This window comes from Macaca thibetana, chromosome 1 (genome assembly GCF_024542745.1).
Source record: "Macaca thibetana thibetana isolate TM-01 chromosome 1, ASM2454274v1, whole genome shotgun sequence".
In the NCBI taxonomy this organism is placed as follows: domain Eukaryota; kingdom Metazoa; phylum Chordata; class Mammalia; order Primates; family Cercopithecidae; genus Macaca; species Macaca thibetana.
In genome coordinates, this window is record NC_065578.1 from 42,686,820 (window position 1) to 42,702,408 (window position 15,589).

A 15,589-nucleotide genomic window follows, 5' to 3' on the forward strand; every position below is an offset into this window, starting at 1 on the left:
AAATGAACAGGATTTGGTGATGGGTCCTAGGATTCTGGCTTGCCTATAGATGGACAGTGGGGCAACTGACTCAGATGGAGAACTCGAGAAAGGAGTCAGAGAGTAAAGATCGGGAGGGAGGTCTTGGGCATGCTGGGGCTGAGGTGCCTTCAGGACACACGTGGAGATGTTGACTAGGCAGCTGGGTGGGCTCCTCTCCATCAAGGGCTTACACAAGAGGTTCCCTGGGTAAGAGTCATAAAGGTGTGAATCATCAGCAGATGGACAGTACTCAATGCTATAGGCATGGATGAGATCACCAGGGCAGAGTCCACGGTAAGAAGGGGAAAGGCCAAGGCATGGGCCTTGGGAGACAGGAGCACTTAATGGATTGAGTGGAGGAGGAGGACCCCGCAAAGCAAACTGAGAAGACGACCAAGGAGTTAAGAGGTAAACCAGGAGAGTATGGTGTCAAGGGAGCCAAAGAAGATAGGGTTTGAAGAATGCAGTAATTAAGAGGTCTAAGAAAACGAATACTGGAAAAAAAATGGCCTTCAAATTTTAAGACATGGAGATCATAGCACAAACACTGTGTTTCAGGGAAGACGTTGGGGGCAGAGATAGTAAAAGCCAGATTTGACCAAATGTTGGATGAAGTGAGTAGGAATGCCATAATGGCAAACAGAACACTCTTATGAAAGAAGAGGCTGGGGCCAGGTGTGGTGGCTCACGCCCATAATCTCAGCACTTTGGAAGGCCAAGGTGGGCAGATCACTTGAGGCCAGGAGTTCAAGGCCAGCCTGGCCAACATGGCGAATCCCCTAAATCTACAACAACAAAAAAAAAATGCAAAAAAAATTAGCCAGGCATGGTGGCATGCACCTGTGGTCCCAGCTACTCGGGAGGCTGAGGCACAAGAATCACCTGAACTTGGGAGGTGGAGGTTGCAGTGAGCCGAGATCACACCACTGAACTCCAGCCTGGGTGACAAAGTGAGACGAAGGAAGGAAGGAAGGAAGGAAGGAAGGAAAAGAGGGAGGGAGGAGAGGCCGGGAACTCAGGAATGGAAAACCAAATACCATACATCCTCACTTACAAGCAGGAGCTAAGCTGTGAGTATGCAAAGGCATACGGAGTGGTATAGTGGACTTTAGAGGCTCAGAACGGGGAGGATGGGGGTGGTGAGGGATACATATTGGGTACAATGTTCGATACTCAGATGACTGATGCACCAAAATCTCAGAATTCACCACTGTATAATTCGTCCATGTAATTAAAAACCACCTGTACTCCAAAAGCTTTTTGGAATTTTAAAAGAAAGAAAAGGCCATGTGCTGTGGTTCACATGTATAATCCCAGCACTTTGGGAGGCCAAGGTGGAAGCATTATTAGAATCCAGGAATTTGAGACGAGCCTGGGCAATATAGTGAGACCCCACCTCTACAAAACATAAAATAAATAAATAAAGTTGATAGAGAAAGGGAGGAGAAAGTAAGCATGCAGGGAGTAGGTTTATGGATGGCTCCAGTTGAAGGTTGGGGTTGGTGCTCAGGGAAGGAGGGGGCAATGGATAGATGAGGGGCCTGAGAAGCAGGAGGGGGTAGGGAATCTAGGATTGGCAGAGACAATTCGAGATCAACTCGAGAGTTCGAGGTCAACTCCTGGCCAACATGGTGAAACCCCGTCTCTACTAAAAAGAGAAAAATTAGCTGGGCGTAGTGGCGGGCACCTGTAAGGGTGGGAGGGTGAGGCAGGAGAATCGCTTGAACCCAGGAGGCGGAGGTTGCAGTGAGCTGAGATGGCGCCACAGCACTCCAGCCTGGGCGACAGAGCAAGAATCAGTCTCAAAAAAAAAAAAAAAAAAGAGCAACATCAGTGAAAGCCAGAAAGCAGGGTTGTGGTGGGCTGGGGAGCGAGCAGGAGATGGAATAATAGAGGCGTCCTCTAGAAATGGCTCTTGGGTTTGTGGGGAAGGAGAACAGAGAGGCACTCGAGTCTCTCCCACTCTGGAGAGGCGTGTGGGGCCAAGGGAGGGAATTTTTTTTAGGATGGGAGAGACATGCGCATGGGCAGATGGGAATATGCTGTAGTGAGGAGGGTGCAGTGGACGGGGAATAGAGAGCAAAGCCTGGAGGAGCCGGAGCACCCTGAGCATAGGGGAGACACAGCGGAAGGAGGAGAGGTGTGTGGGTTTGAGGATTTGGTAGTGGGAGATGGGGGAGTCCTCCTGTGGTAGCTTCTGTTTTCTCTGGGAAACATGAGCAGAGTGTTCATTGAGAAATTAACTCCTGTATCTTTTCTCCCTGCCCATAGTGACTCAGCTGGAAGAAATGAAAGGCATTAGCCAGGCCTAGGCACTGCAGCTCATGCCTGCTGTAATCCCAGTGCTTCGGGAGGCCGAGGCTGGAGGATCTCCTGAGCCCAGGAGTTCGAGATCAGCCTGGGCAACATGATGAGATTTTGTCCCTACAAAAAAAAAAAAAAAAAAAAAATTTGTTTTTTTAATTAAAAAAGCATTAATCAGGCTTTTGCGTTCTAAGTCCTGGGCCTTTTTTCTCCCACCTCATACCTGAGAAAGTAAACAGGCATTTTGTAGTTCTCGTGCCTGAGCTAAGAGGGAGAATACCACTGTGTCTTGGGGAATTGATGCTTTGGCATGGAGGAGAGGGGCAGGGGGACAGGCATTCTCTATCCCACCCTGACCTGCCCCCACAAGAAAGTGGCTGCATGCGATTCGAAATGCCAAGGACTAAGGGCTGCAACTGTGGGAGAGGTCCTCTTGAAAGAGCTGGGATGGAGGGAGTAGAGGGTTATCTTCCCAAGGACCAGGTCAGACAAGTGAGGCCCTGAAGATGGGCAAAAAATAGCGGAAGCCCTGTGACAGTGACCACTGATGTCTGCAACAGCAGCAGCAGCCTGCAAATTCCTTCCACCTTTCTCTGCAAGGCTGTGGAGCATGGACTGACCATCTCTGGGACTGTGCAAACCCCTGGAGTTCATGGATGATCGGAGGGAGGTGAAGGGCAGCCATGAGTGATAGGGAAATCTTGCTGATCTGGTGGGTAGAGACTCAAGCTGAATTTAATTTGGTTTAGACCAACTAAGGGATGACTAAGAGGTATATTTATGTCATGAGTTTGCAGAGAGTGTCCAGTGGGCCCAGGACCTGGACAAAGGGTGAGCAGTGAGTGGGAGCTGACATCTGGCTCTCTCCTCACCCTGCACCCTGGGGCTGGAACACAGCAGACACACAACGACCACGTGGTGCTACTCGGCCTTCACAGATGAGCACAAGGACATCCCTCCCCCCAGGCCCAGGAGCAGGGCAGCAGGGTAGCCCCACATGGACCCCGTGCTCACAGTTTGGCAAACTGGACAGAGCCTTGGCTCTTCTCCTTCAGCAGCTATCACGCTCTCCCAGGCCTGGCCACCTGATCTCATCCATGTGGCTTCGGCACCTAGGCCTCTAGTTTCATTACCTTGGGTTTGTGTCTAGTTCCAGATGGCGTACATGCAGAGATCTGGGCAGGCGGCTTACAGGCATTCTCTTGCCCTGCCTCAGCAAACACTTTGCCACATGTGGGTGAATGAGAGGGCAGATGCCAGTGGGTTAGGATTCTGAGACCCCTGTGTCCCTTGTGGGGTTTGGAGCAAGAGCCTGGTTGGTAGAACAGTGAGCACATCTGCTATTCAACCACAGGAAGCCAGGGGTCCCAGCTCACCTACCTTCCAGTACTGTGCTCAGTAGCCCTGGCAATGCGGGGCAGAGGGAACAGCGCTGCCAGAGCTTCAGGACTACCAAGGCCCAGGCTAGCAGGCACACAGGCCAGCGAACACCACGAGCCCCTCTTCTAGTGCATGCCAGGGCTACAGAAGACTGGGGCTGGATGAGCGCTCAGACTTGGTCAGGGAGCTGTTTCCTCACTTAGTCATTTATGTCTGATGGTTCCTTGAGCACGGATAGGAAAGTCAATCTTCATTCCTTTAACAAATATGTATCTATTGTGTGTCAGGACCCTGTGCTGACCACTGGGATATGACAGGGGACAAGGTGGACTCATTTCTTCTGCCTGCAAGGAACCTGCTGTCCATAGATCGGGGAGACAGACACAGATGCAAACAGTAGTGACAGCCAGGATGGCTTCCTGGAGGAAACAATGGTTCCAAACACATACAGTTGGCTCTGAGGTGCCAAACACACTAAAGGTAGAGCAAGTCTTTTTTTTTTTTTTTTTTAATGGAGTCTCACTCTGTGGCCCAGGCTGGTTCAAGCAATTCTCCTGTCTTAGCCTCCCAAGTAGCTAGAATTACAGGTGCACAACACCACACCTGGCTAATTTTTGTATTTATTTTTTTTCTTTTAGTAGGGATGGGGTTTCACCATGTTGGCCAGGCTGATCTCGAACCCCTGACCTCAGGTGATCTGCCTGCCTCAGCCCCCCAAAGTGCTGGGATCATAGGCGCTAGCCACTGTGCCTGGCCAGTAGAACAAGTCTTAAGGGGTATTATATTATAACTGCATGCAAGAGAAGTTAAGACCAGTTTGGCTTTGTGTGTGTGTGGACTGAAACCCAAAAGCCAGAAACTCTCTGCATGTGTCCCTCGTGAAGCCATATGGTCTCTAGTCTCTATTTTTCAAAATTTGCAGGACTGATGACTGATTGGACAGTGATGCAGGAGGGAAGGTCTCTGCATGTCAGTGACTAAGTGACTGAAGATGACACTGCCTGAGACGGGGAGTACTGCAGATCTGGGATGGGCAGGACAGAGGAGGCTCTTAGTTATACGGATGTGGAGCTCACAGGAGCGGCCCAGACTGGAGATAGAGACTTGGAAGTCATCAGCATATGGTTGGTAGTGGTCAAGATGATCCAGGGAAAAGGGGCAGAGCAAGAGAAAAGAGGAGGCCTAGGACAGAGTCCCAGAAGAGCAGAAGAAGAGGTGGTAAAGGAATCGGAGAGAGGAGCCAGTGAGGAGAGGGTGGGCCAATGAAGCCAAGGAAAATAACTGCTTTAATAACTCAGCAATGGGCAGGCATAATTGGCTGAAAAGTATACTTTTAAAATTTGGAGGCCGACAGGAAAACTCTAAATCCTCAAAGTTCTAGAAAAAAAGGCAAAAATGCTTAAAGATGCATAAAATTTGCAATACCTCCCCTATGGTGCACCAAAATTACCAATTGTGAAAAACCACACACTGGAAATATTCATTTTTGATCCGTTTGTCATCCAAACCAAACTGTCTGTCCAGAATCACCAGAGCCAGTCCCATCCCCTCCTCACACACCAGGGGGCGCACACGCACTGTTTGTGAATTCAAGTTCAGGACAAAAACAGGCAGTGAATCAGGTGGTTACCAGAACCTGATCCCTCAGCCCAGATCCCTGAACATCACAGCAACCTTGCCCTGCACATTACCACGTGATCCCTGAATCCAGGCACCTCAACAATGTCCAAATTTTATTTCTCACCTGACTCCAAACTCAGGTGTTATACCAGAAACACCCCGCAGAAGAAACCCCACAGGGGAGAAATGTCATCTCTTCCTCTGTTCAGTTACCTGACCCAGGGCAGCGGGGGTAGGTTCCCCCAACCTTCATGGTGAAGCCTAGCAAGCAGTGGGGGAGAATGGGGGAGTGGGGGGGGGGCGGGGCGGTAGATAGGAAAGAACTGGTGTGGCTTTGGCTGACTCTTGAGTAGTTGTAGCATGGATTGCATGGGGGCGGGGTCTGGAGGCAGGGGCTCTTGGGTTGAAGCTCATCAAATCCCTCTCATCAGTGGGTCTTGGAATAAATCTTCAGGTAGGTTGTTGGTTTCACCCAGACATTTCTAGGGTCATCATTTGAGTTTGATATGAGAAGTCAGAAACTCAATACTGAGATTTAAATTTGACTTAGAGGGCATTATCACGTCTTTAATTCCGAGGCCAATGTAAGGTTCACAGTTGGAATTGGTATAATATTGGGGTATTAGCCAGCCTCTGCTTGGGGTTGACACTAGGTCAGAGAAGTGGAGGGTGAGCATGAGGATGAAGGGGCTTTGTGTGGGGTTTCTGCAAAGCCAGTCTCATCTTGGATTCCAAGATTATTATTAAAGCTGGGTTGGTTTAGGGTCCTAAATGGTCTCAAGGTTGGGTGGGGTTTCAGGTCAGTATCTTTGTTTGGGGGTCCTTTTCTGGTGACTCAATCCCAACTCTGGAATTGAGAATCCCAATTCAGAGTGCATTGGTGTTGATCTGGGAATGGGAGAGCAGTACTGGAGTTTTATGTAAGGCTTGGGGTTCAGAAGAGAGAGAATTGGGGTCCATAGCAAGGTAGCTTTTGGACTTTAGGGTTCATTTAGGGACTGGGGGCTGAGCATTAGCACAGGGGTCCATTTAAGGTCCAGAGTTGGTGCTAACATCACTATCAAGGTTAGGGCAGGTAGAGTAATAAAGAGGTTTAGAGTCAGAATTGGTATTTGGGATCAGTACAGAGGTTCAGAACAAAATTCCTACTTGTGCTAATTTGGGGGCAGATTAAGGGCTTTGGATTCAATATTGGGTTTAGGGCAAGGTGTAGACTCAGTATCAGGTTCAGATCTGTATGGGGAGGAAATGCGGTCCTAGAATGGTATTAGGTTCATGCTAGGACTGGGAGCCACTAGAAGGATCTGGATGTAGTATCAGAGTTTGGTCTGTCCATGTTCATTATTGGGGTTCTGGTTCAACATTGAGGTTCCGGTCGGTTTCGACTTGGCGTTGAGTTGTGGCCTCTCTGGGCCTCCGCGGCTCCGCGGCTCTACGAGCGAGAGTGCACGAGGGGAGGGGCGGCGCCGGGGGCGCGCACGGCAGGGGCAGGGGCGCGGGCGCGAGCGAGAGGGGAGCGCGCGGCTGGAGCTGGCGCGGGAGCGGCGGGAGCGGTGGCGGCGGCAGAGGCGGCGGCTCCAGCTCCGGCTCCGGCTCGGGCTCCGGCTCCAGCTCGGGTGGCGGTGGCGGGAGCGGGACCAGGTGGAGGCGGCGGCGGCAGAGGAGTGGGAGCAGCGGCCCCAGCGCCTTGCGGGGGGACATGCGGACCGACGGCCCCTGGATAGGCGGTGAGTGACCCCCAGGCCCCCCGCCAGCCCCCTCCGCGCCCGTCTCTTCCCCGTACTCCTTGCCCTCCCCGCTAGTCCACCCGGCGGAGCTGGGGGCGGTCCCGGGGGGACGAGGGCGCCGCTGAGGCCGGGCCGCGCCCCCACCTGCCGCGCCCGCAGCCTCGGCGAAGCCCCCCCCACGCCCCAGCCTGGCGGCTCCTCCCCGCTCACCCCGCGGCAGACGCGCCCCCAGCGCTGCCGGCTGGCTCGCTCCCCGCCGCCCCTCGCTGCCTCCCTCCCTCTCCGCCGCACCTTAGCCGCAGCCCGCCCCCCCCCTTCCCCCGCCCAGCGCAAAGTTTCCCGTTTGCGCTCTTGCTCCCCCTCATCAGTCCCGCCTCGTCCCCCCTTCTAGCGCGGACGCGCTCCGGGGGCGGCCCTCAGACCCCTCAGCCCCCGGCTCCGGGCGGGTCCAGGCCGCGCCCCCGCCCCCGCCGCACAGGCGCCCCCTCCCAGCCGACGGGGGATCCGCAGCCGGCGCGCCCGGGTCTCGCTCGCGGCCCCGGCGCACGTGCAGTCCCGGGCTGCGCCGGGCGCGAGTTTGGAGCCCCCCACCCCCTTCGTTCGCGAGCACGGGTTGGGGAGGGGCTGAACGGGTTGTGCCCGCCCCCAACCGGGTGCAACGCCCTGGAGGCCCTGGAGCGACCTGTCCCATGAGGACGTGGCCACTCGGACCCGCTCCGAAAGTTCACTCAGCGGCTGCCCCGCGTCCCGTCCCGAGCCGTGCCGGCTCCCCATCGTCGTGCCCACGTCTCTGTCTCGGCTGCTTTCTGTTTTCCTTGGCGTCTTTGCCTCCCCGTGTCAGTGCCCCTGCAATCCCAGGGTCTCTCCGGCTGTCTCCGTTCTTTTTCCCCAGATCACTCTGTTCTTTCTCCCCAGGTCTCTCCGTTCTGTCTCCCTGGGTCATCTTGTTCCCTGTTCCTGAGTCTCTCTGTTCTCTCCCCTTGGGTCTCTTCTGTTTCCTCTCCCTGGGTTCTGTCTCCCTCCCTAAGTCTCTCTCTGCCTCTTGTCTCTCACGCATCTCTTGGTGTCTCTGCACCCTCTGTGCTAGGCGCCCCCCCATTTCCCTGGAATGCTGCCCCTCTGGTTCTTCCACCTCGGAGGGGGAGGGGCTAGACTTTCTCCCCATTTCAAACCCCCCTGCCCCCCAGTGCAGGGCCCCTGAGTTGGAGCAGGTTGGGGGTGGGGAGCGCTACCTGCCTGAGCTGTGAAATGGGAGAGGGAGGCTGCCCCAGCCTGCGGGTTGTCTGGATCTCCCTGAGGGGCCACAGAGCAGGGCCGGGAGGCTGCATTAGGATGAGGAAGGCTCCACTTCTGAAGGAACAAGGGCAGAGATCCAGAGCGACCTGGTGCCAGATTTGGCCTGAGAACCAGGGAAGTGCACTGGGGTGAGAGGCGTAGAAAAGGATATGGGGTGTTGGTTCCAGGCGGGTGCTCATGGGGAGAGATCTGCTGAGAAGGGAAGATCTGATGGGGGATCCTTTGGGAGGCTTCGGGGATCTGAGGGATCCAGAAGAGAGTTCTGACAGGCTATCTAAGGAAATTTCTGTGCTTAGCGCCTTATTAACTCTTGCTTCAGGGAGCATGAAAATCCCTGTTTTTTACTGATTATATGAATGAGCCTAGGGCTTCGAGAAGGAGCAGGTGTAACTCCCCAAGTACAACCCCCTACATTCTCCGCCCCAGGCACAGGCCACACTCTCTCGTACCCTCTTGCCTTCATTTCCACACTCAGCTCACCCCCCTCCACCCCCCCACACACTCCCTGTTCAGCTGCTTTCTTGACCCCACTCACAAACCTGGACCCGCATGCCGGCCAGGGCTCAAGCAATCTGTGCCTGCACACTCGCAGCACACCTGTGCACATGCACAGTCATCCTTGTGCATTTTTGTATATGCACTTTCTTGCACATTTTACTTGCTCAGTCTCCCTCATCATTTGAAGTGTCTGTATAGTGTTGTGTTTTTTTTTTTTTAGTTTCTTTTTCCAACTGCTCTTCCTCTTCCCTCTTTCAACAAGAAAATTGTTTTAACATAATTCCTTCCTTTCTCCCTTTCTTCCTTCCTCTTGCAACTACTGATACCTCCCCTTTATCCAGCTTTGTGTGCCCTGTGCAGGTTGGCTTGGTGTACAGGGCTGCCGAGAGAGGAGGGGGTGGTTGGGTGCTGGTGAAGAAATTTGGCGGGGCAGAGTTATAGACTGCAGCAGACGTAAACTAGCAACACATCTTTTGTAGGTAATCGTATTGAGATGCAGCAAAATACCAGCCCTGGCAATTTGGGCACAGTCCACCCTTTTTTCCATCAGCCCGAACTATGGGAGTCTAGCTTTAAGGATCCTCACTGGGGGCGGGGAGGAGGGGACCCAGACCTCCTGCAATAGAGGTTGTGATACATACCACGGCTCCTCCACTTTCCAGCTTCAGGCCTCAAAGAGGCCCCTTTCTCCCTGAGTCTCAATTTCACTCCCTGTAAAATGGGGCAGCTAATCCAACCCGGACTTGGTCCCAGGGCTGTTGTAAGAATCCAAGGGAACTGTGTGGCAGTGCATCATCAGCAGTGGCAGTCACTTCCCATGTGACTGACAACTGCTGTGTGCTTGGTCCAAGCTTGCAGCCAGGGCCCTGCCCTCGAGAAGCTCGTGGTCCCTGGGGGAGCAGGTTGCACCGTGAGAATGCAAAAGCAATTCAGTTACCTGTTATTGATTGCTGACTGTGTGCCAGACCCCGGGGTAGGCACTTTCAGCCCCGGCTGCCTTGCTTCCTTTGGGACTAACAGCTATGTAGAAGAGGCAGCCCACGCCTAAGGTTCAGGCATCTGCTCAACTAAAGCAGCTGCAGTTCTGAGTTGAGTTAGAACATTGGAAGAGTTCATCAAGAGACAGGGGAGAGTTCAGAGGTCAGGGTGAGATGAGTCCCAGAGGAGACCAAGAAGAAGTGATCTGAACTGGGTTTGAAGGGATGAATAGGAGTTTGAAGAAGAGAGAAAGGACTTGAGGTAGATAAAAAACAGTATGAATAAAGACTGGGAGGTGTTGTCACTTGTGAAGTATTCAGAGATGTGGCAGATCACAGAGGGCATTGAATGCCCTGTTAAGTACCTATCATTTTACTCTGAGAACCCAGAGAGAAAACACCAAGCTTAAAGCTTGGATAGGGAGGGTGGAGTGTGCGGTGGTCAGGTTTATGTTTCCAGAAAATGCTCTGTGGCTATGGGAAAAGGATGGAGACAGGATGCCCAGTGGGGCAAGAGGTGCAGGTAAGTAAGGTAAGAGAAGATGCTGGCTTTGATAGGTGGTAGCATGGAGCCATCTTGAAGGCACACTTGTCAGGACAGAATGATTATTGCATGTGGGAGTGAAGGAGAGGAAGAGGAAGGAGTCCAGGTTCCTGGGAGTGGTTGAGCGGGCCTTCACTGAAGGCCCTGAAGCTTCATTGAGTTAGGGACTTGGTGAGGAGGGGCAGAGAATAAGCTCTTAGTTGGACATGTGGCCCTTGAGGTATTTGGGGCATTTGAGGCTCAGTGCAGGAGGCACATCAAGGAGGGGCTTTGGTGTGAGGGTATGGGAGAGAAATGTGGCCCGGACAAAGAGAAGCGAGAGCTGTGTGAGAGCGTAGAGCTGTGCCCATCAGAGAAAGTAACCTCCGACAGTGGGGAAGAGCTCGAGTTTTATATTGCTAGGGTTGGACTCTGTTTACTAGCAGCGTGACCTTAAGCAAGTGGCTTAACCTCTCTGAATCCATTTCCTCATTTGTCAAATGATTATAATAAAAACCCATGCCTTATAAGGGTTGTTATGAGGATTAAAGATAGTATGTATAAAGTGTGCATAGCACAGGGCTTGGCATCTAGTGAGTACTGTTGTCTGTGTTTGCAGTTACTGTAATCATCCTCAACAGGGGTGGTGTAAACCCACTCTCCCATCAGGGGTCACATGAGGTTGCCTTTAATAAGAAGATAGACTGCTAAGGTTAGGGTACCTGTCTGCCTAAGGTTGCTGCAATTCTGGGCTGAGATTAGCAGGTCGAGGAGCTCAACAAAGGGGGTGCCCAGCCCCCATTGTTATCGATGGGATTGTGAATGTTGCTCAGGTGTTTGACCTTCAGGTGGTGGGCTTGAGAAGACTAGAGGTGAGGCCTGCAGAAGAGACTCCAGGTTTAGGGTAGGTAGAAGGGCATTTTGAGAAGGGGCAGCCTTGGAGTATTGAGTTCTCCGTTTCCTTCCACCCTCCCTGGGCCCTGGGCTCCTACTGAGGCTCTTTCCACCAGCATCTGCCTCTGTGGTCCAGATGCACCACGTCTCTGTGGGACCATGACTTCTAGGTCTGAGAACTCCGGTTTTAGCTCCTTAGCAGTATTTTAGCTGCTGTTTCTGGGGACTGTTCCCGGTGCAGCCACAGGGGCATTCTGGGGGTTGCTCCAGAGGGCAGCTGTGCCTGTATTCCCCTAGATATCTACTTGCCAGGTTTCAGGCTTGGCAGATGATGGGGAACCCTGCTGGGGCCAGCCCTGGGTTGACCCCAAGGGCTTTCTTTCTTGATATTGGACATGACTGTGGACTTCACCCTTTCTGAGGCCTTTCTGGGTGCAAAGCAGTGTGATTTCTTTCTTTCTTTTTTTTTTTTTTTTTTTGTTTGTTTGAAACAGAATCTCACTCTGTTGCCCAGGCTGGAGTGTAGTGGTGCAGTCATGGCTCACTGCAGCCTCCACCTCCTGGGCTCAAGCGATCCTCCTACCTTAGCCTCCTGAGTATCTGGGACTACAGGTGTAGTCCCACCTGGCTAATTTTTGTATTTTTTGTGGAGACGGGGTTTTGCCATGTTGTCCAGGCTGCTCTTGAACTCCTGGCTCAAGTGATCTGCCTGCCTTGGCCTCCCAAAGTGCTGGGATTACAGGGGTGAGCCACTGTGACTGGCCAGCAGTGTGATTTCTAACTTGGGTCCTGAACCATTCCGGCCCTTTCTGAGTAGCTTTCTAGTCAGCCTTCCAGGTGTCAGTGCCAGCTCTGTTCTGGGGGTGTATCTGGTTGTCCTGATTGTTCTGGGCTCTGTCCCAGTGTGAGTGTAGAGTGGTTCTGGGAGCTGCAGTTGGTGAATCTGAGTCTTTATTTGGTTGCCTGATAGGTTGTTTTGAGATCAGTTTGATCCCAGACTGATGTGGATCAAAATTACTGTCTGGCTTTTCTAGGATCCTGCCCTCACGCTGTTCTGTGTGCCTCTGGGTCTTTGCAAATGTTTAGTCTTCTAAAATGGTCCCTGGCCGCTTTGGGTACACTCCTCTTTCCAGGTGTGGCTTCTGCTCCATGTAGGGCCTATCTCAGATTCCAAGCACGAGACCCTGCTATGGCCCTGGGTGTGGCAGCAGCGCCTGGCCAGCTTGGGGGAGGCCTTTCCCATTACCCAGTTCCCTGCCTTGGACTCTGCCCCTCTGCCCAGGGTCTCTGCACAATGGCGTAGCCAAAAACCTCACTTGAATACTGTGAGGCCCTGCGGGCATCTCTAGACAAATGGGCCTTTAAGTTTGGGGCCTGGAAGCTGGTTTGTCTGGCCAGACCCGTCGGGCAGCCTGTGTGCTGGGAGCAGCAGCCTCTGGAAACGAGAAACTCGACTTGGGGAGCTGGGAGGGAAGCATGCAGAGAGGGCCACGGGTTCTGGTGCAGGTAGGTGGGGCAGTAGAGGCTGGGTCGGTGAGCTGGTGAGGGCCGTCTTGCGTCAGTTGGGATGGCCTTCAGTCCATGAGAGCACCCCCATATTGGCAGAGGTGGTTAGTGCAACTTGAGGGTAATTTCCAGGTGCAGAGGTGTGTCCTTGATTTCATGATGAGGGTCAGTCTTGGGCCGGTGAGGACATTCCCATGCACCACCCTCCCACTGTGGTTTCTTTGTGTCCGTTATAGGAGGAGCCAAGGTGGCAGAGTGGAGTGGGGCGAGGATCACTGTGCATGTGGGGGCATGAGGTGAGAAGCCTGCTACAAGGTGCAGCTTGCGTCGAGTAGGCCAAACAGCTGAGCTTCTGTGAGGTGGTGTGGATGTGTCTGACCCCCACCCCCACTCAGGATGGCACCCACGCTGGTGGGGGCTCAATAATGGCTCTAGAAGGAAGGGGCTGGGCTCTGTCGCTGCATGTGTGCCAGCGGAGGAGGCATCCAGGGGCACACCTTCATTTTAAAAATTATAGAGAAGCAGAAAGGCAAAAATAAATATTGCTTCTGAAGCTTCTTTGAAGACTGGCATGTATGTTGGAGTGTGTTCTTCCAGGCTGGGCTGTTTTCTTTGAACTCATTCATGCATTCATCCACTCATTCAGTGTATGTTGACTGAGCACCTACTACGTGCCGGCTGTCAGCCAGGTGCTGGGAATATGGAGATGAGCTGGGCAGCCACAGTCCATGTTCCTATCAAGCTTATGGTAGAGACTCAGTCATTGTAAAAATATGTGAAGAGTCATGTTTGTGGTCACGGCTCCAAGCCAAGGTCCAGGCGGGTAGTCTGGGACATTGTGGAAGGCTTCCCTGAGAAAGTGCCACTGGATCTGAGATCCGAGGGTAAATTGGCCGGAGGAACACGGGTAGCCTGTGCCAGGCAGTGGCATTCAGCACCGGCAAGGTTGGGAGATAGGAAGAAATTTGGCACATTTGAGGATCAGAAGAGGAAGTTCCCATTCTGGCAGGAGGAGAGCATGGGCAGGTAGGGCCGCAGAGGTGGGACGGGCTGACTTTGCTTGGCTCCGCGGTCATGCTGAGGAGCTGGGCCACAAAGTCTATTGCTGAGGTCAGGGACTTGGTCTGTGTTGCTCACAACTATATGGCTAGTGCCTGCAAAGATGCCTAGCACATAGTAAGTGCTCAGGGAGTATCAAAATGAATGAGCGAGGGAGTGAAGGGAAAAGATGGGCATTTTTACCAGATGGGGATGGTTCTACATGAACATTTCCATAACCTGCTTTTTTTCCTGCATAAACAGCAAATTTTTAATGTCTTTCTGTGTCAATACATATGCTGCTGTGATGAAATTCTTGATGTTTTTTCATATGCTTTCCTTTCTGTCCAGAAAGGAGCGGAGGCCCTGGTGCCCTGCCCTTGGTGCTGAGTATCCAGCAAGAGTGACTGGGGTGAAGAAGCAAAGACCTGGTGAGTGTGCCCCAAGAAGTGGCCAGGAGCAGGAGTGCATAGGGGTCCTGTGGGCCAGGCTGAGCAGCTTAGACTTTGGTGCAGGGTTAGTGGAACTATATAGGGGGTGTCAGCAGGGGGCATGACATGATCCAGTGAGCACTGGTGAGAGATGTGGAGGCATAGACCAGGGAGGCAGTGACAGAAGTGGAGAGAAGGGATGTGAGTGCTATTTAGGAAGGTGGAGTAGACAGGACATGGTGAAGGATTGAATGCGGAGCATGAGGGAGGGGAGGTGTCACGGATGGTGCCTGAGTTTCTGGCTGGAGTGGATGATAGAGGTGGATGGGGAATGACATACAGCTCGTCAGCTACTGTAGGTGTGAAATAGGCTTCTGGTGATGTCCTGGGACTTAGACCAGGATCTATCTTCTGCTTCTCCATTCACCACGTTTCTGTAGAAAAGACTGTTCCCATCAACTGTAGGTTGTGGTAGAAAGAGCATGGTGCCTGCAGGATCTGGGCATGTCCTCTGCATCTCTTTGAGGTCCCCTTGTCCTCCTCTCTGTTAGAAGCACAGAATGGGTGGGCTGGAGTTGTAGGGAATGAAGTTGGCGAGTTGGTTTAGAGTCAGCATCATGGGCCTTGGATGTCAGGCTAAAGACGTTAGACTTTTTTCTGAGGGCTATACAGCAGCATTGAAGGTTCTTAAGCAGAGAAGTAATATCCATGCATTCATCTGTCCATTGCCCATCTGTTCATTCATTCATGGAACACTATCTGAGTGCCTGCTCTGGAATAAAGTGGCAAACAAAAGTGCAGATTTGCATTTTTATGTGTTGAAAGGTGGCATTGGTCTGTGTGCAGGCCAGGTTGGAAGGGAGTGATTGAAGGCAGGAAGCCCACCAAAGAGGCAGGAAGTGATGAGGTCTTACTAACATAGTGGCAGTGAGGATGGAGGCAGGGCAGATTCAAACTTATTGATGGGTTAGATGTGTGGGATGAGGACAAGGGAGCATTTAAGGAGGGTTTGCGGGCTTGGTGACTGAGCAGATGGTGGGGCTGTCCCCAAGACTGGACACCCTGGAGGAGGAGTGGGATTGGGGCAGATGAGTTCTGGTTGGGCCATCCTGAGCCAAGAACTCAGTGGGTCTGTTCATTCTCTGTAAGCTCCCTGAAGGCAGAGCCTCTGACTGTCTTGTTCATCACCCTGCCCACTGAACATCCGGACGGGTGGCTGAACTAACAAGGCTGTGGAAGAGATGGGTCTGGCCAGGGTAGGGGAAGGAAATGTGTGTGTCTTGGGTGTCTGCTGGAGTTCAGGCCCTATGCTTGGTGAGATGGGCACTGGGGTTATGTAGAGAGTGCAGCAAGAGGGGCTATGTCACAGGCTGG

At 52.8% G+C, this 15,589-nt stretch overlaps 2 protein-coding genes across 16 annotated transcripts in view; one reads left to right on the forward strand and one right to left on the reverse strand.

The window, feature by feature from the left end:
• Positions 1 to 15,589, reverse strand: part of MED8 (mediator complex subunit 8) — a 230,870-nt gene that overhangs the window by 140,042 nt on the left and 75,239 nt on the right. The window lies entirely within an intron of this gene.
• PTPRF (protein tyrosine phosphatase receptor type F) overlaps positions 6,831 to 15,589 on the forward strand; it is a 92,987-nt gene continuing 84,228 nt past the window's right edge. For 10 of the 15 annotated variants that reach the window (XM_050797293.1, XM_050797325.1, XM_050797389.1 and 7 more), the window contains exons 1-2: positions 6,831 to 7,052; positions 14,136 to 14,215. The gene's annotated coding sequence lies outside the window, so the exon portion shown is untranslated. The remainder of the gene's footprint in view (positions 7,053 to 14,135; positions 14,216 to 15,589) is intronic. The other 5 variants (XM_050797371.1, XM_050797406.1, XM_050797380.1 and 2 more) reach the window with 2 other exon arrangements.